The sequence below is a fragment of the Acinonyx jubatus genome, chromosome A3, assembly GCF_027475565.1.
Source record: "Acinonyx jubatus isolate Ajub_Pintada_27869175 chromosome A3, VMU_Ajub_asm_v1.0, whole genome shotgun sequence".
Taxonomy (NCBI): Eukaryota; Metazoa; Chordata; class Mammalia; order Carnivora; family Felidae; genus Acinonyx; species Acinonyx jubatus.
Genome location: NC_069388.1, coordinates 83,288,093 through 83,301,607, shown reverse-complemented (window position 1 = coordinate 83,301,607; position 13,515 = coordinate 83,288,093). Strand labels below are relative to the sequence as shown.

At 39.6% G+C, this 13,515-nt stretch overlaps 1 protein-coding gene across 3 annotated transcripts in view; it reads left to right on the top strand.

Moving 5' to 3' along the window:
* The window catches only part of LOC106976242 (E3 ubiquitin-protein ligase RNF113A), a 503,753-nt gene that overhangs the window by 440,881 nt on the left and 49,357 nt on the right, over positions 1–13,515 (top strand). For all 3 annotated transcript variants that reach the window (XM_053200696.1, XM_053200695.1, XM_053200694.1), the window contains one exon: positions 12,588–12,748. The gene's annotated coding sequence lies outside the window, so the exon portion shown is untranslated. The remainder of the gene's footprint in view (positions 1–12,587; positions 12,749–13,515) is intronic.

The window sequence follows — 13,515 nt, the reverse complement described above, 5'->3', positions numbered from 1 at the left end:
AGCATGGAGTCAGACATGGGTTTGATCCCAGGACTGTGAGATCATGACCTGAGCCAAAATCAAGAGTTGGATGCTTAACCGACAGAGCCACTCAGGCACCCCAAGAATGTGTAGTATAGTGAATTTACATGAAGCCTGATGAGCTTTCTCTGGAAATCTCCAACTAGGTCACTTTCTGTTGCAGAGGTAGAAACAACTTGTTTCAAAGGAGGTATGTCTTTGAACCTTCTAGCCCACTACTTCTTGCAGGGAACATCAGTATCTGGATGTAACAATTCTTTATTCTCATTTATTAAATCCTAAAATCTGGTTTTCTTGCCAAATTAAAGACAATTACCAATCCCTTTTTTTTCCACTTTAGCTACAGCCTTGCAGAGGGCAGGTTAGGAACTCCGTGTGAATTCCCATACAAGCTCTCAAGAGAGTGATTGAATACAAAGCAGACCTCTTTTCTGTTAAACTCAGAATCTTACTTGATCTTACCTATTTCAAGGTTGCAATTAGGCTGTTTCCTTGTTAAGTATAAATCAAATGCATTTGAACTCTGTCTTGGGAAGATGGCAAATGCTCACTACCAAAGTTTCTCTCAGTCTGATCAGCTTCTCAGGCGTTCATCCTTTTATATGATTTCTTTCTTTTTTTAATTTAAATGTTACTTAACATACAGTGCAATGTTAGTTTCAGGAGTAGAATTTAGTGATTCATCACTTACATACAACACCCAGTGCTCGTCCCAACAAGTGCCCTCCTTAATATTCACCACCCATTTAACCCATACCCCCACCCACCTCCCTCCATCAACCCTGTTTGTTCTCTGTTAAGAGTCTCTTGTGGTTTGTTTCCCTCTCTTCTCTTCCCCCCCTTCCCATATGTTCATCTGTTTTGTTTCTTAAATTCCACATATGACTGAAATCATATGGTATTTGTCTTTCTCTGACTGACTTATTTTGCTTAGCATAATACATTCTCATTCCATCCATGTCATTGCAAATGGTGAGATTTCATTCGCTTTGGTGGCTAATATTCCATTGTATGTGTGTGTGTGTGTGTGTGTGTGTGTGTATGCGTGTGTGTGTATACACACACGCATACACACACACACATGCATACACCACATCTTCTTTATTCTTTATCCATTCATCAGCCACTGGACATTTGGGCTCTCTCCATATTTTGGCTATTGTTGATTGTGTTGGTGTAGACATTGGGGTGCATGTACCCCTTCGAATCTGTATTTTTGTATCCTTTGGGTATATACCTAATAGTGCAATTGCTGGATAGTAGGATGGTTCTATTTTTAGGGTTTCTTTTTAATGATTTCTTATTTAAAAAGATATCCAAATGTTCCTTTCCACCAGAATCTGGTTGCCCTGATGTGATACACCCAGAAAGGGGAACGGATGCAGTGTAAGGGGTTTCCACTAGAACTAGACTCTTACCTACCTCAGATTTCTCTACCTCCCTGCCTATACTTCTGACGCTGGACATATGCTGGAGTCACTAACTTCATAAGGGAAATTTTCTGAGATGGTCAGATACAAAATTTGAAGATCAGTTACTCCTAATCATAGTTGGAGAAGGATGGCATCTCATGCTCAGCATCCATCCATTCATTCACTCAACAAAAGTTTACCGAATTATTACGATGTTGTAGGCTCTCTGTAAGACACTGTTTTCCTCTGTGTAATTTCTTGTACTTGTTTCTCAGTATCTTAGGCTCCTCCTCTTCTTTCTCCCATATTCCTACTAATATAATACCTTACTGTGGGGATTTTGTCCTTGAAATTTTTCTTTTGACTGTAGGGTAGACCTAAGACAGGGCATCATATTTCCAGGTTTGATAAGATAAGGGCAGTTAATGTTAGGAATGGACAAAAGGGGCCAGACTTTGGCACCAGACCCACTGGAAAGGGCGTGGGAACGAACAAAATGGCTAAGTTGCTTTGGACAGTATAGAAGCTCACAGTTGTCCACAGAAAATTCCCAAGGGTCATGGTGATTTCTGTTCTCAAACTAGATAAACCAAGACTTATCACTCTCTGGGTCTGAAGTTCTCAATGATAAACAACTTCATGCCTGCCCTTCACAGTAGAGAGAAAGGAAAGTGCCCTTACATGTCCCTGAAGGTTTTATTTTTGGTAAGAACACCTACCATGAGATCTGCCTTCTTAAGAGATGTCTAAGTGTACAATATAATATTGTCATTTACAGACACATTGGTTAGAAGATCTCTAGAACTTACTAATTTTGCATAACTGAAATTTTATGCCCACTCATTCGCCAGTTCTCCTCATCTCAAATCCTGACCTTTTCATTGACCAGTCCGCTGAATCAGCATTTTGCCATAATTTTGGCTACTCTCATATTGGCCTTGATGGTCACTGGAGTCCAAGGAGTTTCAAACCCTGCTTCAAGAAAAATTGGGACATACTGTAAAAATTGATAGACTTTCATGGTAAAGAGTTTACCGCTCCAGAATGCCAGCCAATGCTATGAGGCTGTACACAAGAGTGCACAAACATTTCTTATGATCAAAGGCAGGATGCCCTCCTACACACTAAAAACCTAAGGTAAAAACCAGAAATCATTGGCAAGCTGCCCCTAAACTCCAGCCAGTAAACACAACAAGAGCGCAGCTTCTTATTCTGTCAGGAGGAGTTCTGTGCTATACAGCACCTGCCACAAGCCTTTGTCCACAGGTGGCAAAGCTCCTGCCATCCCAAGCAGCACATGGCAGAGGGGAGGCAGCAGCTGACCTCCTTAGTAACCTGTTATGACAACCTGACAGCAGACCGGCCGGACGCTCCAGACTGTCACCAAATATGTCACAGAAGGCTTCCCAGGCTTGAGCATTTAATTTGCTTTACATAAAATAAAAAGTTAGACTCCGGTTCTTCCTTTCTCTTGCTTTTAAAGCAAAACTCCATTCTTTTAAAAGAGTAAATCTAATAGGCACTCCCCATATACTAAAAAGAGCAAAGTAGAAGTCCTTTGGATGAAACTGAGAGTGGGTGATGGAAATGGGCTGCAGCACGTCTGCTTAGCTTTCTCGCATTATCCAACCCACTTAAAGACCTCCAACTAGCATCCTGGACTGCAGTTTGACAAACAGAAAAACTTTGGGCTAGAAAATCTCCAATGCACCTCCATTTCAAACAAGCTTCATGAAGGCCAGGCTCTGTCTTGGTCATTCCGGAATCCTGAGAGCCTAGCATGGCTCTGGCATATAGTAAGTGTACACGCGCATGCGCGCACACACACACACACACACACACACGCGCGCGCGCGCACACACACACACACATTTGATGAATAAATACAAGACTTTTTTTAGATGTCATGAAATACATCTATTTATTTCAGATTATAGCTCCCTGTGACCAACAGAGTTAGAGTTGGTTTTCAACATTAACCTCCCCTTGTGACCATGCACCTATACCTTCCCCAGCTTTTCTCTGCACACAGACAAAAGCTCAGCTTTAGCTTCCTTGGGATTGCATCTAAAGTACCAAATGTTAATGTCTCCCAAATGGGGAGACAGCTTGTTTATACAGGAATAATTGCTTCAGCACAGTGTCCTCCTTTATAACAAAACTTGCAGAAAATGCTGAGTAGTCAGATTCCTTACCTTTGCATTAGGAAAGAATTTAAAACCTATTTCAGTCCTTTCTTTGGCCTCATGTAAAAATAAAGCTTTTCTCCCCAAGCTTAGGCCTAAGCAAAGAAATCTAACCCTGACTTCTACTTTCCCCAAGCCCCCAAAATAAGTCCGGGTCATTTTGAAATAGATTTTTTCCCTCGTTTCCTTAAATCGGGGCCAGTCAGAGATGGACGGATGTTCCTGTGCCAGTTTGAAACTGCCGTGAAGGGTGTAAGTGATGCGTCTCTCCGTTGTTCCCTCCTCCGCCCTCCCATGAAGAGGGCAGTGCTAAGTGTGGATCCTGCCAAGAGAAGGCCGGAGGCTTCGCCTGAATCTTAGGGCAAGCCATCAGGTGGCAGATTTACCAAGGAGCCCGCCTGCTGCTTGACTTCATTACTGTTTATCATCATGTCTACTTCTTCTAAAATTTTTCTTTATTTAATCACCTAATACTATTTTTATTGGCCTGTCAGAATGTGGGGGAGAGTAGAAGGGAATTCATTTCATGTGTTGTGGAACATTATTATGGTAAAATATTAGGACAAGTCTATACCTTCCTCCTTTGAAAAATAAGATACAAAACCAATTAAAGTTAAGTGATTACTGAAATGCATCTAATTAGTTATTAACTTACACACATCAAGCTATGATGGCAGCTTTCACAGCAAAAATCCTGTTGGTGTTGATACAGAAGATAATTGATATCACAGAGGCCTCCGCTTCTCAGGCAATTGCTTAAGAAAGCACCTTCACAGCTCAGAGCCTTCTCTCCCTTTGGGTTGGGGTACATTTTCGTCAATCTGACAAGATCTGTCACATATTATCAGACAATTGATCACCGACTGCTTGCAAGTCTTAATCCATCGTTTGATCACACATCAAGAAAAATTGCTTTTTATGTCTTACATCTTGGCCATGAGAAAGGGGAAGAAAGCAGAGACCAGGCTTCCGGCTCCAGCTCATTACTTTTTTGCAAATGATAGATGGGTTCACTAGGCAATTTAACTTTAAAATGATCTTTTCCCCTTTCTCAAATAAGCAAATAGAAGGAGCTTTGCAGCACAAGCTGAGCGGAGAGGGAGTCTGCCTGCTGTTCCTTTTGTGTCTCAATAATAGGCGCCCATGTGTGGATGGAGGCACGTATGGTTAGCAAATATGTATTTACTTAGCATTACTGCATCTACTTCTAAATAATAGGATTTAAAGTGGACACACACAGAGAGACTAACTTTCACTCTCCAGGACATAGCTATAATCATTTTACACATTTCTTCAAGAGCACTTATGTTATATATAAAGTAATTTGAAATGACTTCTAGTTTACAAAAAAAAAAAAAAATGAGTATTATATAATGACATAGCGAAAACCAGTTCTAAAAAAAAATCATTTCCCCTACCATGAATCCAGTTATGTTATTGTCAAAATCCTGACCTTATGTATATATAGTAAAATACATTCTAGCTTTCTCAGAATGGGGCAGAACCTAATAATGCAGGAATTAGCCCTATTTCTAATAATTGATTGCTACTTAATATCAAAAAAGAGAAAGCATTTGTAATTATCAATAAAAGAATAGCTAAAACCTCAAAGTTTTTGAGGGATTCTATTTAAGTTGTCAGCGTACCCACAAATACCCTGGTAATCTGTGAATAGTATTCCTGAAGTTCGCAGCATTCAGACATTGCAGTTGCGTTCTTTGAGGCCAGGAAGGAAAAGTCCCAATTCCTCATGGCTTACTTTCCCACTTCTCCGCTAAAAACCTCCTTGGGAATCCTTCACTATTGTACATCCTCTGTAATTTAAAGACACAGCTGAGAGTCAGCCTTTGCATGCTTAAGTAAAATGAAAGGCACTGAGAGATGTAATTAGTGCTTTTTCTTTGTCATGCAACTTGAGACTGACAGTGTTTCCAAATAGTAGCCACTAAATCTTAAAATCAGGCAGTACCTGGCTGGCCTGCAAGCTTTTGTCAACCAATGGAAAACACTCTAAGGCCAGGAACTGGACCCCAATCTCTAGGAGAGTTTGTGTCAGGCACAGAAAGAGTGTGCCAAAAAATATTTGTTCTGGTGAAATGCACATAAAACCTCTAGCTTAGTTAGAAGTATTGAACCAAAGTCAATTTTCTGGTTTTGATCATGTACTTATGTAAGCTGTTATCACTGGGGGAAAGTGGAGGAAGGATACATGGGAATTCTGTTCTCTTTTTGCAACTTGTAGGTGAGCTTAGAATTATTTCAAAATACAATTTCAAAAAATATTTACTGAAGGGGCCCCTGGGTGGTATAGTCAGTTAAGCGTTCGACTCTTGATTTCAGCTCAGGTCATGATCTCATGGTTTGTGAGTTCAAGCCCCGTGTCAGGCTTCACATGGACAGTGTGGAGCCTGCTTGGGATTCTCCTTCTCGCCCTCTCTCTCTCTGTCCCTCCCCTGGTCATGCTCTCTCTCTGTCTCTCAAAATAAACAAACTTAAAAAAAATATTTGCTGAAAAGAGAATGAATGCTTCTGTAATTCTTTAAGCCTTCTGAATGTGCTATGCATTTGAGGCCCTGAGGTCTCAGAGTCCTCTCATGCACCTTTTTTTCTTGTTTTTATTGTACCCCTCTTTCCACTTCAAGCCCTGTGTCCCATGCCCAGATTCTGATTCTGCCTCTGGTCCTCTAGATGTGGTGCTTATATCTGACCTTCCCTGAAATTTGGCTACTAGCCTTCCAAGAGGAATTTTGTCGCACATTTCCTCTTCTTCTTGGCCTGGATTTTCTCTTTGTACCACCACTGCATCTTTCTTGGTGACCTTCTCAGCACCCAGTTTCCCTTTTGCCCAGCCTTTGTGTGTGTGTGTGTGTGTGTGTGTGTGTGTGTGTGTGTGTGTGTGTGTTGGAGAGTGATGTACAGAGTGGAAATGATGAGGGGTGAAGTTGAGATTTAGTCTGTGGTAACCTGCATCTCTGAAATAGATTTCTGTTTATAAAGAACAATTTCCTGCTGGGGAGAGACTCTACGTAGTTTATCAGATCCATCAGATTGAACTCTTTGGCTTCACTATATATTTTGTGAAAATACTATTAGAGCCTTCAAAGTTTAGCTTGCTCCATATTTGTTTTCACTGCTGGATGTCAAGAGCATGATCCCCATCATCTTAATTGACAGAGAGAGTAGACTTACTGAGACTACATCCTAAGGCCAAACAGCATGGTCTGGGCATTTATCTCAAACCGGATTTGCCTTTGGGAAATCAGCTGGGACCCTCAACGACTTCCCCACCACTCTGTTCAATGAAGGGACAGTTGAATGCAATGGTTAACAACACAACACGGGGCCATATTATTTTGAATCCAGCTCTACTTACTAGGAGTGTGACTAAACAAATGAATCTCTCTGTATCTTAGTTTTGCCATCTGTAAAATGTGGATGATAATAATTCCTAGCTTACAGACATCTTGTGAGGATAATGAGAGTTAGTGTTTTGAGAAGTACCGAGCTCGCCATCAGTTGGCACTCAGTGAGTGTAACTATTATTCTCTAATGCCTGTTCTACTTCCATTTCCTGTATCACCCTCTACTGGCTCCTAAAGGTTCAGTATGGTGACTTGTGCTTAGAAATAAGAATTTTAAAAAATGTTTTTTGCTTTGAACATTTCCCTAAGTGTCTGGAAATAATAGAAGATAATCAAAGAAGTCTCTGAAATAAGGTTGGAAATTAATCAGTATCAAAGAAGAACTCTAATACAGAGTCACTCAGATTTCTGAATCTACTGATCAAATCCCTGTTGGGATGCAGGCCGTAGTGGAGATGCTGGTGAGCTTTGTGGAGACGTGACCGCATACCTGAAACTCCTTGAGCTGGCTTTCTCCTTGTAACTTACAGTGCTCTGAGCTGGGGGAGGCCAGGGTGGATTTCGATTAGACTAGAAGTCACACTGCGAGAAAGATAGGCTTAAAGACATAGTTGAATATTGCCTTCCCTTCCCTTCCCTTCCATTTTCTTTTAATAGCATATACAAACCGAACATTGATACTTGGATGACTCCAAGTGTTAAATGGGATGTTTAGAGCCGTAAAGCACTCTGATGTAGCCACAACTCTGGAATGGAACTGTGTTTTCAAAGGTGCCTCAGTTTTCCCAGTCTTTGCTACGGCGAGAGCTATCTACTGACACTTGAACTAATGGCATCCCAATCCCAGGCAGTTGGCATCCATTCCATCCCTCCCCTTCTAATCAGCAATACAAAGTACTAGAAACTTGTTGCCTGAATCCTTTCTCATTAGCTCTGGAGATGCAGATTAAAAATCATTCTTTGGTAGTATTTATTAAGTTTATATGATCTGCTTTCCAAGAAGCATTTAGAACAAACAATGAGTTATAGCTAAATCCAATGTGAGCAAGCAATAGACTCAAATTAGAAGAGGTAAAATTAAATTTTCATGTATCATAAATGAAATATCCATTAGGGACTTCACAATGACCTTCAGGTTCAGCAAATTCTGTATTAAAACTTCCAACCTGAAAGATACAAGTGCTGGGCCAGATAACATGCATTTCAGGTACTATGGAGGAAAAGGCCCAGCCAGCCACAGTAAACAAATGTAACTAGTTTTGGAGAAATGCTATTGACAGTAAAATTCTAATTTTACTCCAGCTCCCAGAACAGATGTACCTCCGAGTCCATAGACTGCAATACTTAACTGCAGCTACTCAGCTGTGACCTTCAGCCCCAGGCTCACTGCAATAAAATTTTCATGCAACCATATGGAAGAATATTTTAATAGAGATTTACTGTCAGTAACTGTCCCAAAGGAGCAAATAAGGAAGCTGTAACATATTGCGTACAGTAAATCAAGGGGACTTCAATGGAAAAACGAAACCTCCCGGAGGCAAGCATCTTTAAAATTACAGGCAACACTTTGTACAAATATGTGTACAAAGGACTAGATATGCACTCAGTTAAGTAGCTCAAAATGGTTTCGATTTGCAGATATATTTATTTAGAATTTATTTATTGGATTTTATAAGTGGCAAGCACTTACCTGTCAGGGCTGAATGCCTATGTATCCCCCTTCCCTGGGGCAAAACGGAAGTGAGGGAGGGGTGACTTCAACTGAAAATCTTACCAAACCCAGGAATGTGGCAGGCAGCATAAATTGCACCCTCTCTATAGCCAGGTTTGCTTCAATTTAGGGTGAAGTATTAAGCACAGGGACAAAATATTCCCTTAGCCAGTATATAAACAGTCCTGGGTGAGTTATTTGAATGGTTAAAAATTCAGTTTAAACAATAAATGGGGACACATGTCGATTAAAACTCCCAATGGGGCAGAATGCATTCAGAGTCCCTACTTGGATCCTTGATTATGCTTTACCCAACATTTTTGCATGTAAAAATGTCTCCTTTTTGAGAAGCTATAAAATGGCGATTTTTGTATAAATGTGTGTTGGGCCTGTCAGAATCAATAAACCAGATCTCATGCTCCTCCTCCCCTGACCGTGTGTTTATTTGGAGACATGAGTCCACGGCACTGGGCCACAGGTGAGCTAAGAAGGAGGGATAGAGCCTGAGCGTGTCACCTCCACGGCTCCACGCTTCAGTTCACTTAGTTACCACCACAACACCATTTCCTTGCTCGGCTTCAGCCCTTACTGTTAAGAGCATTTCAGTTTCAGATATTTGTTTCCTGAGGGCAAACAAGCAGCCATCTCCCCCTCTACTCAACTGATGGAAACTCTAATGTGAGGGGCAGTAATTCAGAGATAAATAGACCGAACACTGCCCTTGACAGTTCATATTTTATGGCGGAGAGAAGGCCTAAAACCTAAAAAACTCATGTGTAGGAGGCATAGCACAAATGCTTCATCCATGATACATAATGAAGGTACATGTCTTTGGCATCAAACCGAAAATCAAAATATCCAAGTGACCGTGAATAAGGGAATCGGGTGATAAATCTTTATGTTTTGCTAAATGCCTGTGGGTTGTCACATTTGACAAAGAGTGATAACAATAGAAGAATTGTCATATCTGATAAATGTGTCTCAGGCATTCCATTCTTCTCTTGAAGTGGTCCCAGTTACTATAAAACACAGGTAACATGCACGGGTGTACAGATTCAAAACAGGTTGGGTTACACACTGAAAGTGAATTATCTTGACTAATCAGAACCTGGCTGGAGGTTGTAATACAATAGGAAGCTTGAGACATTAGTTCATGCCATCAGATTAATGTATAAATCATGTTACATGGCTAACAATGAGTTTGTTACCCACCAACTTTCCCAGTGTTTCAATCACTGTACTTTTTTCACAGTTGGATATTGTGTTCCCTGGACCCTTTAATGGCACTCTATTTCACATTGAAATGGGAGTCAAAACTGGAAATGCTCCTCAAAACATGTTAGTTTGGGGACACAAATGTATGCATGATATGTAGTTTCTTCCTTTGAGAGAAAGGCTGATTGGGATGAATCTCCAGAGTCCTTGCATTATTTGGCTGTGACCATGTTAAGAATCACCCTTTTTGTCTTTATAAGGAATAGAATGGGCATGTAGACAATTTTTGTCTGTGTTTAGTTTCATGAATTTACCAAGAAGGGTGAGTCATGTCTTAACTTTTTTGATTCCATCCCTAAAACAAGTGATGTCCGAATGCTTACTCATTAAAGGCATTTTCCCCTCCATCTCCTGAAAGGTTCCATGACCTTGGTTAGCTCTATACCCAACGCTTTTGATTATCTTGGCCAGTACAGATTGTCCCTCTCCTCTTCAACCCACTCTCTATTCCAGCAAGTTGGTTTCCTCTTGACCTCCACAGGTTCTATATTTAATTTGCCATACCCTCAAGTCACATGACTCAAGAATAAAATTATTTTCCTTCCTTTGTGCCTCTCCAAACCTTAGCTTTCTTTAAAGACTCAGTTCAGAGCTCCACATCCCCAAACGATCCTATTGAGCCATTCTAGGCCCATCACTAAATGCTAAAGACCAAGTCATTTTCTACTGAGTAGTTAATACATTCTGAGAATATTAATAATTGTTTAATAAATACCCATTGACAATTGATTTGTTAATCTTTTGAACTTCTTTTCTTTCTTTTCACCACTTTGCCGTGTACTTCAGACTTGTACTTCCCCCAGAGAAAATGAAAGAATGTATTCTGAAGAAATTTTTATTCTTACTCCTCCCACTGGGAGCATGCTAGAAAGTAATCATTACTTAATGTAATTTTCCACCTATAGACATCATTTTACAAGCTGCAAATAATGTGAATAAAATGTAACTATATACCCAACCAACAAACAAAATCTCCCAAATTAAAAGCAATATACAGCTGGAATGAATAAAATAATTTGCTAATTAGAAAAGTATTCATGATAGATGCTAAGCTTCTCACAGCTGGAAGTTATCAAACAGAGACTTACTCAAGAATCTGGGGAGAGGATTTCTGTAAAGGATGGGCGATTAAGTTCAATAAATCTGGGGTCTCTTCCAAACTGAGATTCTATGATAATTGTCTGAATTTAACCAATTAGAAAAAAATGATTTTAGGAGTCCTATGAGGTAAGTTTTTTATATTCCAAATGTCTTTAAATTACAGCCAGAGTTAGGACATTAATTTGAAAAATATCTGAAAATAACTGGTCATTAATTGATGGACTGACTTACTAAAGTCAAAAGGAGGGTTTTTCAAAGTGGTATGGGTGTGTGGACCCAGCCACAAAGCACTTTGAAATCAATCTTATTCTTAGAACATGCACCTACAGTTTATTTAACCTGTACATGTAAATGGATGGCTACTGTGCACATTTTAATAAATAAGTATTTATGTGCCCATTGAAAATGGCCCAATGTGCCCAACGAAAATGAAAGTCTTGTCAGTTTTCCTGTGATTTGTTAACCTTGAGTACCTAAAAAGAAGTAGTGAAATGCATTGCCCTGTTGGGTGTCCCAGAGAGCTCTACCAATGCTATGGTCCCCTACCAAGGTCAGGAAACCTATCTTTGCACAGTCATACTTTCAGACTTACAGTAGTGATATTTCACAAGTAGGCACCAATGTAGACATACCAACTACAAGCCTTTGGCATCTTATTGTTTGTTACCTGGATTTAATTCGTTCCTAAATATTTTAAGTGACACCCCTGAAGGCAGTGTCCATTATCCAGAATTTTTGGATACCAGATGCTTGGGTTAAGTAAAACCAAACATCTAATGACTATCATTTCTTCTTCAACTCAATGTAGTCTTTTGATATGTGTCCAGAGAAACCACGAAATTTTGTCTTCTCATTATTTGGATTTTGGTGTGGTCAGGGTATGGATATTTTGAGATAAGGGTTAAAAATTTACTCATCTGAAAACTGTATACTTGTGTACACGTAGAGTATACATAGGTATGTACAACTTGGTAGCATTTTACTAATTTGTAACAATTTAGGAAAGTTTTGGTTACAGGGTCCCTAAAAATTAATGCAGTGCTAATTCTTTCTAGTGAACAGAATGAGGTATTTTCTGCTTTATCAGTATCTTCTAAACAAGTATATTTGTGGTTTACAAGAAAAAGATGCTTTGAAAATGTTTGAAAGGAGTTTATTCAGTTAGGTTAATGCTGCTTATGGAATGATTTTTACTCTTCTAATTGGGAAAGCAAACTTTTTCCCTTAGAAAAATAGGAAACTTCTCCCTTACCTGAAAAAACACAATTTTTGAATTAGCAATGTATGAATCAAAACTTTGTTACATGTTAAGAAACATCTGGAGTAAGTGTAGTTTATAGGTATAAACCCAGATATATATTATGGTTAAATTGAATGTATTTTGGTAAAAATTAGTCTGATTCGACCATACTAATTATCATGCATCTGTTTAGTTAATTAGTCTAAAGTTTCCTGATTCACAGTTCAATGATGAGTTTTTCATGAACTTGTTGGATATTTTTATTCCATCTTCTTTTAGCCAGGATCATCCATAAATGTCCCAAGATGCAGCAGAGGGCAGAGAAGTGTGGTGGCTCCGGCAAAAGACTGAGGCTCTGAGACCACATCTGGATTTCTGTTTAGACACTTAAGAAGTCGTGACATCCAGAGCAGCAACCTAGCCCCTGCACTCCTGGTGAGGTAAGTCCCAACCATAACTATGAAAAAACCTTGGCCTCTCTTGAAGTAGGATATTGGATCGATCCAAAGTAATGATGTTGTTATTAATATTCTTATCCTTGATGTAATTATAATTATTTGATGTAATTATACGAACTAAAATCACTCATGCACAACTCCCTTGTGTGGAGGAAGCAGACAGTAAAAAGCATGAAATGTTTATCTGTCTTATGGTTTTAGTTTCTCTTTACCCTCTTGGAGTTAGCTGCCTGAGTCTTGTTCAGTGTGACAGAAGATCATTCTAGAGGCTGGGAGGAAGCAATGAGATAAACTGTCTAGGTGGTGATGAGGTATGAGGTATGAAGCATCCTGTCACATTTCAGGGTGAAATTCATCTTCGACAAGATTTCCCCCACATCCCCCACCTCCACCATTTCACAGCTTGTATTCCCAGAACACGAGTATCAAGATTTCATTTGCCTTGGAGCCCTTCCAGAAATTAACAGCGTTAAGAAGAACCATTCTATTAAGTCAGGATGGTGTCCAATAAAAGCAATGAATGATTGGAAAATGGACCGTTTTAATGCTGTTCAGTAAAACCATTGTGAATGTTCTTAATTATGCAATTCCATCCTTCCTGTGTAATTGGCTCATTTGATTTTTTTTTCCTCTCATGGTATAGAATAATCTGAGTTGGGGGTCAGAGTCTTGTTATGTTTGACTAATATTTGAAGATGATGAGGCAAAATATGTGAGAGTGTAAAATTATTTGGACACCCCCCCCCCCC